This window comes from Rattus rattus, chromosome 2 (assembly GCF_011064425.1).
Source record: "Rattus rattus isolate New Zealand chromosome 2, Rrattus_CSIRO_v1, whole genome shotgun sequence".
Classification (NCBI taxonomy): Eukaryota; Metazoa; Chordata; class Mammalia; order Rodentia; family Muridae; genus Rattus; species Rattus rattus.
In genome coordinates, this window is record NC_046155.1 from 45,457,229 (window position 1) to 45,474,359 (window position 17,131).

Below are 17,131 nucleotides of genomic sequence, written 5' to 3' on the forward strand. Positions count from 1 at the left end.
CAGCACCAAGAATATTAATGCAAACATGGACTCCAGGTGGTAATGATGTGAAAGTCAATACAGATTCGTCAATTGTAACAAAAACATAATGGGATGAGCTGTGGATGTGCAAAATCACAGGACCGATGGACTACCACCACCTTTCTCTCAATTCTGCTATGAACCTAAAACGCCTGTAAAAGACAAAACTCATCTGAAAAACAAAAGTCAGAGCATTGGTGGTTCATGCCTGTAATCTGGGAGGTGGAGGAAAGGCAAGATGAGCAAAGGTTCAAGGTCCTCCTTAGCTGCACAGAGTTCAAGGCCAGCCTGAACTATAGGAAGCACTGTCTTAAAGAGCTGGATGGCCGTGAGTTCAATTCTCAGCAACCACACGGTAGCTCACAACCATCTACAATGTGGTTTGATGCCCTCTTCTGGAATGCAGGTGTACACGTGCACAGAGTACTCAAAAACATAAAATAAGTTAATAAATCTTAAAAGAAAAAAAAACAGGACAGGAGGGAGGGAGAGAGGGAGGGAGAGAGGGAGGGAGGAGGGTGAACAAGCAGACAGACAGGGCCAGAACACTTTAGGATACTACAGAATCTACTGAAATATCATTCAATGGGATTGTTTTTAGGAAGAAGAAATGATAACTAATGGCTATAAATTTTATTCATTAGTCTCCTCCCCAGACCAGGTGATATCAAGACTTAAAATATTAATTGCCCTACAGCACAATACATCTTAAATCCATAAAGTCTGCCAGTGGTTAAAGCTTAGAGCTGATCTAACAGCAAACAGGAAAGTGTAACTGCTCCGTCAGTAAGAAGTCTGGTCACATATCTGAGGAGGAAAGAAGGGGGCGGAGCACGCAGCGCCCACAGAATGATGGTGAAGTGAGATTTCAAATATTGATCGGGCTAAGGACCATCGGGCAGGAAGTACACTACAGACTGATGTGCTCCATCGATCCCCAGTAAGCAGGTCCTCATCACCACAAAGCACTTGCCCTTCACTGCCTCATAAATCACACTGCACTTGACTGTCTTCAGAGATTCCTCTGGAAAGAGACTATAGGCAGGAAACCGGAAGCCAAAAATAAATCTGATTTCAAAGTAATAATGACATCTACTTTCAACCTTAGCTGTCTAAATTCACACTGCTGCTGTAGATCGGGCTTCAGCTTATTTCTGGTTCCACAGAAAAGCAGTTGTAGAATCTTTACATCTTCAAGGAACTCTCAGCTCTTCTCAACAGAGCAGTGCAGATTCACACACATTCCCTTAGCTCCTTCATTTGTCCTTTTTTGGTTTTTTGTTTTGTTTTGTTTTTAGCTTGAAACAAAGCTTGTGTTTTGGGGTTTTGTTGTTTTTTTTTTTCCTTTTCTTTTTTTCGGAGCTGGGGACCGAACCCAGGGCCTTGCGCTTGCTAGGCAAGCGCTCTACCACTGAGCTAAATCCCCAACCCCTTTTTGGGGTTTTTTAATTTTTTTACTGGATTTTTAATTTACATTTCAAATATTATCCCCTTTCCCGGTTTCCCGTCCATAAACCCCTTACCCCATCCCTTCTCCCCCTTCTTCTATGAGAGTGTTCCCCCTTCCAACTACCCACCCCTTCCCACCTCCCCACCCTGACATTCCCCTACACTGGGGGGTCCAGCCTTGGCAGGACCAAGGGCTTCTCCTCCCAAAGCTGGAGCCATGGGTCTGTCCATGTGTGCTCTTTGGATGGTGGTTTAATCCCTGGGAGCTCTGGTTGGTTGGTTCTTTTTTTTTTTTTTTTTTTTTTTTTTTTTTTTTTCTCTTGGAGCTGAGGACCAACCAAGTGCCTTGTGCTTGCTAGGCAAGCGCTCTACCACTGAGCTAAATCCCCAACCCCAGTATTGTTGTTCTTATGGGGTTACAAACCCCTTCAGTTCCTTCAATCCTTTCTCTAACTCCTCCAATGGGGACCCCGGTTCTCAGTTCAATAGTTGGCTGCAAGCATTCACCTCTATATTTGTCAGGCTCTGGCAGAGCCTCTCAGGAGACAGCTATATCAGGTTCCTGTCAGCATGCACTTCTTGCAAACTCTTTTTTTTTCTTTTTTTTTTTTTCCAGAGCTGGGGACCGAACCCAGGGCCTTGCATTTGCTAGGCAAGCGCTCTACCACTGAGCTAAATCCCCAACCCCCCAGCATGCACTTCTTAGCATCAGCAAATATATATTGTCTGGGTTTGGTGGCTGTATGTATATGGGCTGGATGCCCAGGTGGGGCAGTCTCTAATTGGCCATTCCTTCAGTCTCTGCTCAAAACTTTGTCTCCTCCTATGAATATTTTTGTTCCCCCTTCTAAGAAGGACTGAAGCATCTGCACTTTGGTCATTCTTCTTGAGCTTCATGTGGTCTGTGGATTGTATCTTGGGTAATCTGAGCTTTGAGGCTAATATCCACTTATCAGTGAGTGCATACCATGTGTGGTTTTTTTTGTTTTCTTTTGTTTTGTTTTGAGATTGGGTTACCTCACTCAGGATGATATTTTCTAGTTCCATCCATTTGCCTATGAATTTCATGAAGTCGTTGTTTTTAATAGCTAAGTTGTAAATGTTGTCCTTTATAAGAGTTGCCTTGGTCATGGTGTCTCTTCACAGCAACAAAGCCCTAACTAAGACACAAGGCTTAAATAACAGAAGACAGCCAGCCTCCTGAACCTCTTGGGAAAAGTGCTAAAGATAGAACGACAGGTACAATCAGACCCCAAGATCTGAACACACTAACATGTTCAGACAGAAACACCAGATGCCTAGATTAGGGTGAACCCTTTCTGAGCAGTTTCTGTAGGGTTTCTTGAAGGGGTCATATTTCTAAGCTTTGTTTAGGTTTGTTTTGTTTTATGGTGGGCCTTTCACACTATAGACAAGTGCTCCACCACTGTCATATTCCTAGTCCCTGCTTTTCAAATATATAGAGAACTCAAGAGATGGCAAGATGGCTCGGTAGGAAAAGGTGCATTCTGGGATCACAGGAAAGGTTCCCTGCAAGCTGTTCTCTGATCTCCACATGTGCATCTCAGCATAAATAAGTTCACACATATGCATGCATGCACGCACATGCACACACATGCACATTAAATGTAATAAAGAGTTTTAAGGGGGCTGGGGAAAGTGCTCAGTCATTAAAAGAGCTTGCTGCTCTTGCAGAACTTCATTCCCAGAACTCAAACAGGAAGGCCACAACAGCCCTATGATGCTGATGCTGACATCTGATGCTGCCTTCCGGCCCCCACTCTTTAGCCTCAGCAAGTAACTACTCATGTGTGCACATGCATGCTTGTAGACACACTTACACATAATAAAATTAATAGTTAAAAGAGTATTGAAGGGGTTGGGGATTTAGCGCAGGGGTAGGGGGCTTGCCTGGCAAGCAAAAGGCCCTGGGTTTGGACCCCAGCCCCGGAGAAAAAAAAAAAAAAAAAAAGAGTATTGAAATATTTATCAGCAGCGAGGCTTAAGAGATGGCTTGTTAACAGTTAAGAACTTATGCTGCTCTTGCAGAGGTCCTGAGTTTGGGTTCCAACTCCCAAACTGTGGAGTTCACAGCTGCCTATAACTGCAACTCCAGAGGACCCAACAACGTCTTCTGGCCTCTAACGGCACTTCACTCACATGAACAAACCCACATTCGGACATACAACCACACATATAATATAAAAATAAGGGGTTGGGGATTTAGCTCAGTGGTAGAGCGCTTGCCTAGCAAGCGCAAGGCCCTGGGTTCCGTCCCCAGCTCCGAAAAAAAGAAAAAAATAAATAAAAATAAAAAAAAATAAATAAAAAATAGCTGGACAATGGTACCTCACGCCTTTACTCCCAGCACTTGGGAGGCAGAGGCAGGTGGATCTCTCAGTTTAAGGCCAGCGTGGTCTATAGAATAAGTTCCCAAATAGCCAAGGCTACACGGAGAAATCCTGTCTTGAATAATTATTATTAAAAGAATCTCAGCAAAATGGAAAAATTATAGTACAGTCATACAATTGAATCATACAGAAATTTAAAAGAAAACATTAAATAATACATGTAATACGGGGGCTGGAGAGATGGCTCAGCGGCTAACAGCACTGACTGCTCTTCCAGAGGTCCTGAGTTCAATTCCCAGCAACCACATGGTGGCTCACAACCATCTGTAATGAGATCTGATGCCCTCTTCTGGTGAGTCTGAAGACAGCTACAGTGTACTTGTATAAATAAATAAATCTTTTTTTAAAAAAATTTCAAATTTTGGTTTGTTTTGTTTGCTTGTCTGTGACAGGGTTTCTCTGTGTAGTCCTGGCTGTCCTAGAACTCACTCTATAGACCAGTCTGGCCTCAAACTAGAGATCCACCTGCCTCTGCCTCTCAAATGCTGGGATTAAAGGTGTGCAACACCCCCACCTAGCCATTTAAATTTATTAGATTTATTCATTTTATTTTTATGTATAAGAGTGTTTTGCCTGCATGTATGAATGCATACATGCTTGGTCCTGAAGAGAATGGAAGAGGTCAAATCACCTAGAATTAGTTATGGGTGGTTGGGAACTACCATGTAGATGCTAGGAATTAAACCCAGATCCTCTGGAAGAGCAACAAGTACTCCTAACCATTGAGCTATCTCTCCAGGCCCTTGTAAACATTACTTAAAAGGTTACATCACCCTAACTTATTTTTAAGACAGGATTTCTTATAGCCCAGGTTAACTCAAACTGTGGGTAACTGTGAACTGATAATCCTCCTGCTTCCACCACCCAAGTGCTAAGATGACAAGCTTGGACCATTATGTCCAATTTTATGCACATTTTAGTTTGCCTTCTATATTGCTGTGAAAAAGACTATGACCAAAAGCATCTTGGGAAGGAAAAGTTTATGCCAGCTTACAGCTTATAGCTCATCTTTAAGTCAGGGTACAAACTCAAGGCAGGAACCTGGAGGCAGGAGCTGAGGCAGGAATCATGGAAGAGCAATACTCATTAACTGGCTCCCCATGGCTTGCTCAGCCTGCTGTGTTAAACCACCCGGGACATCTGCCCAGGGTAGTTCAGTCCACAGTGGATTGGGTCTTTCACACTAATCGTCAATCAGGCCAATCTGAAGGAAGCATTCTATGAATTGAAGTCCTCTCTTCTCAGATGACCCTAGCTTGTGTTAAGTTGAAAACAAAACATCAATAACAACAACAACAAAGAGCCTAACTAGCTTACTGCTACTATGTTAACTGAGCAAATTTAGTCCTCTGGGCATAATTATCCACCAATTATAAGTGGAAAGACATTGTCTTAGGGTTTCTTTCACTGTGATAAAACAGGCCAAAAGCAACTGGGAGAGGAAAGGGTTTATTCTTCTTAAACTTCCGGTTCACAGTCCATCACTGAGGAAGTCAGAACAGGAACTCAAGCAGAACAGAAACCTGGAGGCAGGAGGTGATGTAGAGGCCATGGAGGGAACCTGCTTACTGGCTTGCTTCCCACGCACAGCTTGCTCAGCCTGCTTTATTACAAAACCCAAGACCACCAGCCCAAGGATGGCATTGCCCACAATGGCTGGGTCCTCTCCAAAGGATCAGTAAGAAAATAGCCTACAGGTGGGCATGGTGGCACACACCTTTAATCCCAGCTGTCAGAAGGCAGGTGCAGGTGGATCTCTAGGAGTTCCAGGACAGCCTTGTCTGGGTTCTAGGACAGACAGGTTACACAGAGAAAGCCTGTCTTGGGGGAGGAGGGGAGCCCTAACTGCTCTCAAACTGCCCTCAAGTACACTTGTCAATGTCTAAAGACTTTTCTGGTTGTGCTAACCAGGTGAAGTATCAATGGAATCTACTAGATAGAGACCAGAGACCTGAGGCACTGCTAAGCATCCTACAATGCACAGGAAACCCTCTGCAACAAGCAAGTCCCCACCCCATTTTGCCAACAGTGGACGACAAGGCTAACAAGCCCTACTCCAGAAGACTAAAGCTTGCGAAGGGCTTATCTAAACTGGGTTCCTGGCGCATGCTTGTAATCCCAGCGTTAATGTGGTGGCAAGAAAAGCAAGCATTCAGGGTCATCCTCAGCTACATAAGGAGTTCGAGCACCTATACTCCCAACACTGAGAGCCAAACCACTTCACATTCACACTCAGTGAGAGACAAGTATCAAACAAAGAACATAAACATCAATGTCAGGTATCCACACTGACACACGGGCATAGGTACACAAAGCATCAGGTGTTACATGGTGTGTCTGTAATTGCAACATTCAAAAGGCTGAAGTAGGAGGGTCACTGCCAGATCAAACCAGCCTGAGCTACATGTCAAGAGCCTGTCTCAAAATACAAACAAAATGGGGCTGGACAGATGGCTCAGCAGTTAAAAGCACTGACTGCTCTTCCAGAGGGCCTGAGTTCAAATCCCAGCAACCACATGGTGGCTCACAACCATCTGTAATGAGATCTGATGCCCTCTTCTGGTGTGCCTGAAGACAGCTACAGTCTACTTATATATAATAAAATAAATCTTTTTTTAAAAAAGTCATCTTTTGGGGGCTGGAGAGATGGCTCAGAGGTTAAGAGCACTGTCTGCTCTTTCAGAGGTCCTGAGTTCAATTCCCAGCAACCACATGGTGGCTCATAACCATCTATAATCAGGTCTGGTGCCCTCTTCTGGCCTGCAGGCATACATGTAGGTAGAAAGCTGTATGACGTATACATAATAAATAAATGTTTAAAAAAAAAAAGCAGTCAACTTTTCACGGTCATTTTTAACAATCATTCCAAGTCAGTGGTTCTCAGAGGAGACAATTTTGCCCTAACCCATTCCAAGAGAGACAACGCATTTACAAACCTGACTCTCCTAAAAGTGTCCTGGTTACTACAGATAAAAGGGTTTAAAAAAATTTTTAGGCAGAGTCAGGAGTATAGGCTTTGCATGGCTAGACCCCATTCCAAAGAGACCCTGAGTTCTATTCCTCATACTGAAGAAAAAAAAATCTTTCATTACCTGCTTCCTCTATTCTTCTGCAAGGCCTACCACACCCTTCACGAAGAAAATGCAGGCTTTGCTACCTCTGCACTCAGCTCTTCCTTTTCAAGCTACCGTCTGTCTGGGGGCTACAGACTCAGCTTATTCCACAGGTTTCTTCCCCCTACTTCCAGCCCAAAGACTGGAAACCAAGTATGAAACGTTCTGTTTCACTCCACCTCGAAGACTATTCCACCATGCTGTAACCTACTGAGCTACCCATCCAGTTATGCAGTTATGGCTGCTTACTCCAAGTCTTTCTTTAAAATGAAAACAGAGTAGATCCAAACTCTGTTTGTTTGGTTTGGGTTTCTGTTTTGCTTTGCTTTGTTTGGGGGGTGGGAGGGTGGGATGTCAAAATAGGGCTCTGTGTAGCCCTGGCTATCCTGGAACTCACTTTGTAGACCAGCCTGGCTTCACCTCAGAGAGCACCTGCCTTTGCCACCATGCCCAGTTTAGCTGGTGTTCTTGAACCCCGTCCCAGAGCCAGGACAGGACACCCCTTCCATGTCGTCACTGCTGCTCTTCTGGTTCCTGGCTGTGGAAGGTGTCTCCTCCTCATCTTCAGAGCGCTGCTTCCGTCTCATGGGAGGTGACACACGCTCAGATAACACTACTGAGAAGTACTATGCACTCGGACTGTTCTGTGCTTTAAATGCTCTGCATTTACTCTTTGCAATAATCAGATAAAATAAGCACTACTGTCATAATTTCATATGAATTTCACTCTACCCAAAATAACACAGCAGGCAAATTAGAGTCAAGAGATGGCTCAGTAAGTAAAGACACCTGCACTAAAGCCTGACAACCTGAACTGGATCCATGTCGGAAGGAGAACGGACTCCCACCAGCTGTCTGCTGACCTCTACACATACACACACGGCACAAAGGCACCCACGGATAGGAACGCATACAGACATAATAAATAAGCACATGCATACATACATATAGACATGCATAAGATATACATAACTTAAATATATTTTAGAAGAATGTCTTGTGGGTATAGAAGATCAGGTTCTAGGAATAGTAAATTATTAAAAAGCAGACTGAGTGAGCTACAACCTTAGAGAGTGAGTGGGCGCTTACAACTGAACGCAGGACCTTGAACACACGGAGACATTCCACCTGAGCTGCATCTTCAGACCTTAAGGTTATATATAATTCTAAGTCCAAACTAAACCATAAATGAAAATTCCCACTTTATCCAAAGAAGTCTACTAACTCAAGATAAGACTTTAAAAAGCACCATCTCAGGGTTGGGGATTTAGCTCAGTGGTAGAGCGCTTGCCTAGCAAGCGCAAGGCCCTGGGTTTGGTCCCCAGCTCCAAAAAAAAAATCACCGTCTCCACTTTCTAGACAAGCACAGAAGCAGACTAAGCACATACGCTGACAATACAAGTCAGTGTCCAAAGCTCACGTGTGCCGTAAGCAGCGCTTACCTCAGACTGTAGTTAGCCTGTATTTAAAAGCAGAAGTAGGGGACAGTAAGGCAGCTCAATGGGGGAAGGTGCGTACTGCCAAGCCTGAGGACCTGAGTTCAATTCCAGAAACATACAAGGTAGAAGGTAAAAGCCAAGCAGAGAGGGCTGGAGAGATGGCTCAGCAGTTAAGAGCACTGACTGCTCTTCCACAGGTACTGAGTTCAATTCCCAGCAACCACAGGGTGGCTCACAACCATCTGTAATGGGATCTGTTGCCCTCTTCTGGTGTGTCTGAAGACAACTACAGTGTACTCATAATATAATAAATGAATAAATCTTTAAAAAAAAAAAATCAAAGAAAAAGTTGTCCTTTGACCTCCACATGCATGCCATGACACATGAGTACTCACACACATAACACGCAAAATAAATAAAAGCAGAAGTAGCTGGTGGCACATGCCTTTAATCCCAGCACTTGGGAGGTAGAGTTAGGAGGATCTCTGAGTCTGGACAGCCACAAGTGGACTATCTTCAAAGAAATGAATTTTGATCTGTCAATGTTAAGGTGTTATGCTCAAGACTGACACACATACGCACACGCACACGCACACGCACACACACTTCCAGTCTCCATCACACTTACTAAACTGTCTAGTTTTACAAACCAACAACACAAATAAAGAGGTTTATATACAAACTAGTCATTAACCCCAGCACTTGGGAGACTGAGGCAAGTGGATCTCTGAGTTCCAGGTCAGCCAGGAATAAGAAAAGAAACCTGGGTTGGGATTTAGCTCAGTGGTAGAGTGCTTGCCTAGGAAGCATAAGGCCCTGGGTTCGATCCCCAGCTCGAAAAAAAAACCAAAAAAAAAAAAAAAAAAAAAAAGAAACCTTGTCTCCAAAAAAAAACAAAAACAAACAAAAGGTTATAAACATAACCACCTCATAATCCCTTTCAACTTATCTTACACAAGAAGTAATGCTGGCCTTCATAAAGAGAGAGAAAAGACACCTATACTTTCAAAAGTTGGGACAAGTTCCAAATTGACAATATTTCAGGAAGCTGATTGATAGCTACACTCGCTCTCCTGCCATCTCACATAACTAAAGTCCTGCTCAAACTCAACTTCCTCAAACAATACAGTGCTATTCTTCTCATTTCCTCTCTGTTGAACAGCATAAGCTCACCATGGGCAACCACCCAAAGCTGAGGTGAAGTGAGCGTGGAGCTCAGTGGGATGTGCTTGCCTATTACAAAGGCCCAGCCAAAGGAGCACAACCCTTTAATTCCATTCTCAGGAAGCAAAGGCAGGCAGATCTCTGAGGCCAAGGTCAGTCACAGGTCCAGGTTCCAGGACAGTCAGTGCTACATAAAGATAGACCCTATCTCAGTGGAATTAGGGGTTCATTACAGAGGAAGAGACATGAGGATTAGAACTTAAGGCCTCAGGCTGGAGAAATGGCTCAGTATTAAGAGCACATTGTTCTTGCAGGACCCAAATGCAATTCCCTGCACAACTGCTTGGAGCTCCATTGCCAGGGAGCTGACACCTCTCTTACCTCCTTGGGCACATACACAGACTCACATACATACACATAAATTTAAACAAGAAAGTTCAGGGTCTATATCCTCATGCAACAAATTTGACCAGCAATCCAAGCTACAACACACCCTGCTTCAAAAAACAAACAAAATTTTAAAAGGCGGAAGTAGCTGGAGCGATGGCTCAGTAGACATGGGAATTTGAGTTCCAATCCCCATACTCACATAAAAAGCGGGGGGAGGCTACAGACATATCTCTCACCACAGCACCACAAAGGACATGGACAGAGGCTCCCTGGGACTTACTAGCTCCAGATTCAGTGAGAGACCCTGGGGAGTAAGGGCAGAATGACAGGACACCAACGTCCTCTTCTGGCCTCCATAACACACACATAAATGTGCACACACACGAATAGATAAAAACAATAAACTTAGAGGAGAGGGTCTGAGAGAGAGCTCTGATGGTCAAGTGTGGGCCTTGCAAAAATAAGGCCCTGAATCAGACACGCAGAACCTACATTAGAAACAACAACAAAGGGGTTGGGGGATTTAGCTCAGTGGTAGGGCGCTTGCCTAGGAAGTGCAAGGCCCTGGGTTCGGTCCCCAGCTCTGGAAAAAAAGAACCAAAAAAAAAAAAAAAAAAAAACAACAAACTGTTGTAGTGACACACACTTCTAACCCCACACTGAGGGAGGTGCACGCAGGTGGACCCCAAGGCTCATTGGGTTACTTCCAGGCAGTCTTATAAAAATAAATAAACAAGTCAGGTGACGGTCACGGTCACGCACCCTTTAATCTCAGCACTCAAGAGATGGGGCGGGTGCATCTCTAAATTTGAGGCTAGACTGGTCTACAGTGTAAGTCCCAAGACAGTCAGGACTACACAGAGAAACCAAGTCTCTAAAAACAAACAAACAACAACAAACCCTGATAGACCTTATACCAGTACAAGCACAGAATAGGACAAAAGATACCAAATTATTGGGGTTGGGGATTTAGCTCAGCGGTAGAGCACTTCCCTAGCAAGTGGAAGGCCCTGGGTTCGGTCCCGAACTCCAAAAAAAAAAAAAAAAAAGATACCAAATTATTACAAAATTATGATCTCTGCCTTGAGAACCCACCATTAGGTAGAAAATGATACATATTAGGCTAAGAATACTTTTTTTTTTGCAGTGATTTTTTTTTTTTTTTTGGAGCTGAGGACCGAACCCAGGGCCTAGCAAGCGCTCTACCACTGAGCTAAATCCCCAGCTCCGTGATTTTTTTTTTTTTAAGAGATTATTTATTTTATTTGAGTACACTGTTGCTGTCTTCAGACTCACCAGAAGAGGGCATCAGATCCCATTACAGATGGTTGTGAGCCACTATGTAGTTGCCAGGAATTGAACTCAGGGCCTCTGGAAGAGCAGTCAAGTGCTCCTAACCATTGAGCCATCTCTCCAGCCCCTAAGCACACTTTTAAACCTGGAATTTTGAAGGTAGAAGCAGGCAGACTTCTGTAAGTTTGAGGTCAGCCTGATCTACAGAGTGAGTTCCAGGCCACCAAAGTGAGATCCTGTCTCAAAAACACAAAACAAATAACAACAGCAAAAAAACTATACATATTAACACTTCCTAATAAACAGATATTTTCCCTGTCATCTCACATATCCCTTCTTCACTCACAGCTACTGCCAACCTTTTCAGCTCACTAGACTCCCTTAGTTGCAGCAACCAAGGAACACCTACCCTTTTTTTTTTTTTTTTTTTTTTTTCTTTTCTTTTTTTCGTAGCTGGGGACCAAACCCAGGGCCTTGCGCTTGCTAGGCAAGCACTCTACCACTGAACTAAATCCTCAACCCCAACACCTACCCTTGAATATCCCACAAGCAACGTGACCTCAATATACCAGGCAGTCTCAAGTAATTTCTTTCCATGACCACCTAACCTTTAAAAGTTGGCTCTGGGGCTGGAGAGATGGCTCAGAGGTTAAGAGCACTGACCGCTCTTCCAGAGGTCCTGAGTTCAATTCCTAGCAACCACATGGTGGCTCACAACCATCTGTAATGGGATCCAATGCCCTCTTCTGATGTGTCTGAAGACAATGACAGTGTACTCACACACATGAAATAAATAAATCTTAAAAAAAACAAAAAAAACTCAGCTCTGTTCAAGAATATAAAATAGTTGTAGGGACAGACTTTTGTGCACTGTGTAAAGACTGTCCTTGAGTTACTCAGATGCTGATTTCTGTAAGGGGCAGAGATATGATTATATGCATGACTTTGGTATTGTTCCGACTGTTCAACACCTGCATCATATTTTGCAAGCACGCCCTCTCTCACCTTTTGATTGGTTTTAGTAAAACGCTAGTTGTCCATGGTCAAGCAGGAAAGGTCAGGCTGGGAAAGTCAGCGCTGGAACGTTCCCCGCCCCCGTATTTAGAGACCAATAGGTACCAAGCCATGTGGCAGACAGATCAATATAAATAGATTAACATTACGTTGTAGGCGCTAGTTCTGAGCTAGAATAACCAAAGGCCTAACACTATTTTAAGTAAATAAAAGACCCCACATCGTTATTTGGAGCATGGTTGGGATAGAAAGGCCTTACGGTTATAAATATTGGTAAATGTTTGCCCAGTATGAACAAGCCTCGGGGTTTGAATGCCAGAACAACCACCACCACAACAACCACACCAAGAACAAAATTCTTTTTCCGTATACTGAAGTACAGACTCTGAGTCATTATATCCAAATCCTAGTAAATGAAATCTCATCTGCCCCAGTCCTGAAACCTTAGTCCACTCTCCCCCTCACCTACCTCAGAACTATTTCTAACATCATTCTGTTGTCTTCCTTACCAACGCCAAGGTATTCCAAGTCTTACTCCGCTATAACTTGTCTTTCATTACCTAGTTTTTCAATCTGCACTCTGTCGCTCTCTAACATTCAGGGATGGAGAAACGGCTGAGCTAGTAAGAGCCTTAGCTGCTCTTCCAGAGGACCTGGGTTCAATTCCCAACACCCACATGGCAGCTCAAAACCGTCTGTAACTCCAGTTCTAGGGTATTGGACACCCCCATAAAGACATACCTGCAGCAAAACACTATACATATAAAATGAAAAGTAAAGACAAACAATTTAAAAACACTGGGTTCTCAGTTAGGAGTGGTGGCACCTTTAATCCCAATGCTCAGGAGGCAGAGGGGGAAATCCCTGTGAGTTTGAAGCCAGACTGGTTTACAGACCCAGTTCCAAGACAGTCAAGGCTACGTAGAGAAACCCTGTCTCTAAAAGTAAATAAATAAAGTAAATTTTAAAAAGAGGATCAGGGCTCAATTCATCGTACCCGCACGGCAGCTCACACCCACTTGGTAGCTACGGCTACAGCTGGCCTATGTAGCCACCATAGGCACCCATGAAATAATAGCTTGGTTTCCTTTTTTATTTAAGATGTATTTATTTTATGTATACAAGTACACTCTAAGTGTCTGTCTTCAGACACACCAGAAAAGGACATCAGATCCCATTACAGATGGTTGTGAGCCATCATGTGGTTGCTGGGAATTGAACTCAGGACCTTTAGAAGAGCAGGCAGTGCCATCTCTCCAGCCCAATAGTTTTTTTGTTTGTTTGGTTGGTTGTTTGGTTGTTTTTTTTTTTTTTAAGTTTCTGTGGCTTCCTGCCTTCCTTTCGATCTCACTTCCAGACAATTCCCCAACATACATCCTGTTTTGGATGAATTTTTGAACCCCCCCACCAATGCCAGGTTGGTTTTTCCCCTTCATACCTTAGGACATGTCTCTGCAAAGACTGTTCTCTCCAACTCAAATGCCGTATTGTGCAAGCTCCTACCTAACCTTCAACACGTAGTTCAAACATACCTTCCCTACAAAGCTCTCCCAACTTTCTGTGGCAATGACAGTCTTCCACTCATGCTGGACAAATGCCTTTACACAGATATGTAACACACACCCTGCGAAAACTTTGTCCAAATATGTCTCTCTGGGTGATGTTAAAAGCTGACTCTAAGCTAAGTGTCAGTCTAAGTCAGTGCTCAATGATAAGCACTGAATCAACAGCTCCCCCTCACATATCCTGAATCGATTTGGTTTTTGATCATATTTTCCAAGTTTTATGGATCCCTAAAATGTGCTGTGTGAAACCCCAAATTCTGGGTTGGTTTTGTTGTTATTTTTCATTTTTTAAAGATTTGTTTATATGAGTATACTATGGCTGCAGGTATCTTCAGACACCAGAAGAGGGCATCAGATCCCATTACAGGTGGTTGTGAGCCACCATGTGGTTGCTGGGAACTGAACTCGGGACTTGTGGAAGAGCAGTCAGTGCTCTTAACTGCTGAGCCAGTTACAGGTAGCTGTGACCCATGAGCTATCTAGTGTAGGAGCTGGAAACCATCGGTCTTCTGAAAGAGCAGTAAGTGCTCTTAAACCTCTGAGCCACCGCAGTATCCCAGATGCTGGGTTCTGAGTTATCTTTGATATTTTTTTTTCTCTTCTTCTTTTTTCTTTTTTTCAATCTTTGATATTTTTAAAGATTTATTTATTTATTCTATATAAGTACATTGTAGCTGTCTTCAGACACACCAGAAGAGGGCATCAGATCTCATTACAGATGGTTGTGAGCCACCATGTGCTCCAGAAGAGCAGTCAGTGCTCTTAACCATTAAGCCATCTTTCCAGCCCCATTTTTGGTGGGGTTTTTGTTTTGTTTTGTTTTTTGGAGGGTTGTCTTTTTGTTGGTTGGTTGGTTTTTGGTTTTGGGGTGGGGGGTTGGTACTAAGCTGTTCAGGCTTGCCTTGAACCTCAATGTGTATCTCAGGCGTATCTCTATAAGTTTGAGACCAGCTTGGTCTACAGAGTTAACAGCAAGAGATACACAGAGAAGGCACAATGACTGTCATAATAAGAACACATTAGGGGGGTTGGGGATTTAGCTCAGTGGTAGAGCGCTTGCCTAGCAAGCACAAGGCCTTGGGTTCGGTCCTCAGCTCCGGGGGAAAAAAAAAAAAAAAACATTAGGGCTGGAAAGATGGCTCAGTGGTTATGGTAATCACGTCTCCTCCAGAGGTCCTGAGTTCAAATCCCATCAGTCACATGGTGGCTCACAACCATCTGTAATGAGATCTGATGCTCTCTTCTGGCGTGTCTGAAGACAGCTACAGTGTACTTATATAGAATAAATAAATAAACCTTTAAAAAAAAACACACATTAAAGGCTTGCTAATTCATTAAGAAAAGAATGGAAACTCCCTTAACTATCCTAAGAGGAGTTATCTTTTTTTTTTTTCCCAAAGCTGGGGACCAAACCCAGGGCCTTGCGCTTGCTAGGCAAGCGCTCTACCACTGAGCTAAATCCCCAACCCCTCTAAGAGGAGTTATCAAATCCCTTGTTAGATCTATCTTGTAAGCCTTCACATAGAAATGACTATACACACACATTCAGTCAAAAACTAAAGATAATTCCAAGTCACTCTGTGCTAAATCATGGGCAGGAAACAAGCCTAGCACGCTGGAGTACACTGAAAGCACAACATTTGAGAGAGAGGACCAAAAGGATCGCTACAAGTTTGAAGTTAGCCTGATCTACATAGCTAGTTCTGAACTGGCGAGGGATTGAACTGAAATAGGGTTATACATGATGGCTCTAACACTAACCACGTTTAAACACCATGCTTGCCCTATTTTGCAAGCAAAATGCAAAAACTTAAGTTTAAAACTTTTTCTAGAAAGAAGTGTTGGGGAGGTGCGGATAGTCCCGCAACATTTTATTAGGACATGGCTGAAGTATCCACTGTTCCATTCGCCAGGGACAACTTCCCCAATGACTGTCTTTCTTCACCATACCAGGGAAGGGGCAGGTTTCCCGGCTTGCACCCACTCATCCCATTAAAGAGCAGTGGTTTTATTAACTCTGCAAAAAGTGGGTGCTAAAGACTGAAGAGCGCAGGACCCGGCCCTTCCAGGGTATCTGAACACTTCACAGAGGGCAGCTCTCCTCGAGAAGCTGACCGGCTCAGGGTCAGCCCCGCGCTGGGGTCAAAGGTCAGCGCCTCGCCCGCCCCGAGGCCCCAGCAGGACCTCTAAGGGGCAGGACTAAGCCGGTAGCAGGCGTTCGAAGGCGGCGAGGAGCACTCTGAGTTCCCAGGCCCGACCCTCCCGCCGCAAGCAACCCCAGCAACCGCAGCCCTCCCTCTGCCCTGTCACCCGTGTCTCCGCGGCAGACTCAGGCCCCGCCCCCAGGGCCGCCTCTGGGTCCAGGCCTAGTAGGGCGGACCCGCAAAGGTTGGCCAGGTTCAAGGACCCAGCCGGGCCCGAGCCGCTTACCGAGCCCCCGGCTTCTCTAGCACCCTAGCAGCTCGCAGGCCTGCTCGCTCCCGACTCCGGCGACGCCGCCACTGCTCCGGAATCACGGGCGCGCTCCCGACCTCCCGACACTTTTCCCTAGTCCGCCGCGCCCCGCCGGGTCCTAAAAACCTCCTCTCCTCAGGTTCTTTCACGCCCTCTTCCTGAAGCGGGCTCAGACCACGATTCCCAGGAAGCATCGCAAAAACTACAACTCCCAACAGACACCACGAGCGAACTAGCCCTACACCTGAAGCCACTGGTTTTAAATCTGCTCTAGCAAAGGTGGTGTTGTTGTTGCCGTCGTTGTCGTTGTTTTAAATTCTGACCAGCCTACAACCCAATCTTATGGAAGCATTTTCTCATTTGGGGTTCCCTTCTCTCAGATGATTCTTCGTGTGTCAAGCTGACAAAAAAATTAGCCAACTCAGATGAGAGAGAGGAGCAGCAATCTAATAGAATAGAATGTAGATAACCAAGCATGATGCTTCACATCTGTTAATCCTAGCGCTTGGGAACTAGTTAGGAGAATCAGAGGGTCAAGATTAACTCCACCTTTATAGCAAAATGAAGGGTAGCCTGTGCTACAAGAGACCTTATCTTTTTTTAGGTTTTCCAAGACAAAGTATCTCTGTGTAGCCCTGGCTGTCCTGAAACTTGCTCTGTAGACCAAGCTGGTCTCAAACTCAAAGATCCTCCAGCCTCTGCCTCCCAAATGCTGGGATTAAAGATGTGTACCATCACCACTTAGCAAGAGACTCTATCTGCAGTGGGGGAGGGGAGAGGAGAGGAGAGAGAGAAGAGAAGAGGAGAGAAGAGAAGAG

General features: G+C 44.5%; 1 protein-coding gene across 1 annotated transcript in view; it reads right to left on the minus strand.

The window, feature by feature from the left end:
• The window catches only part of Armh3 (armadillo like helical domain containing 3), a 181,884-nt gene extending 165,409 nt beyond the window's left edge, over positions 1-16,475 (minus strand). The window contains exon 1 of the mRNA XM_032892086.1: positions 16,290-16,475. The gene's annotated coding sequence lies outside the window, so the exon portion shown is untranslated. The remainder of the gene's footprint in view (positions 1-16,289) is intronic.
• Positions 16,476-17,131: the final 656 nt, after the last annotated feature.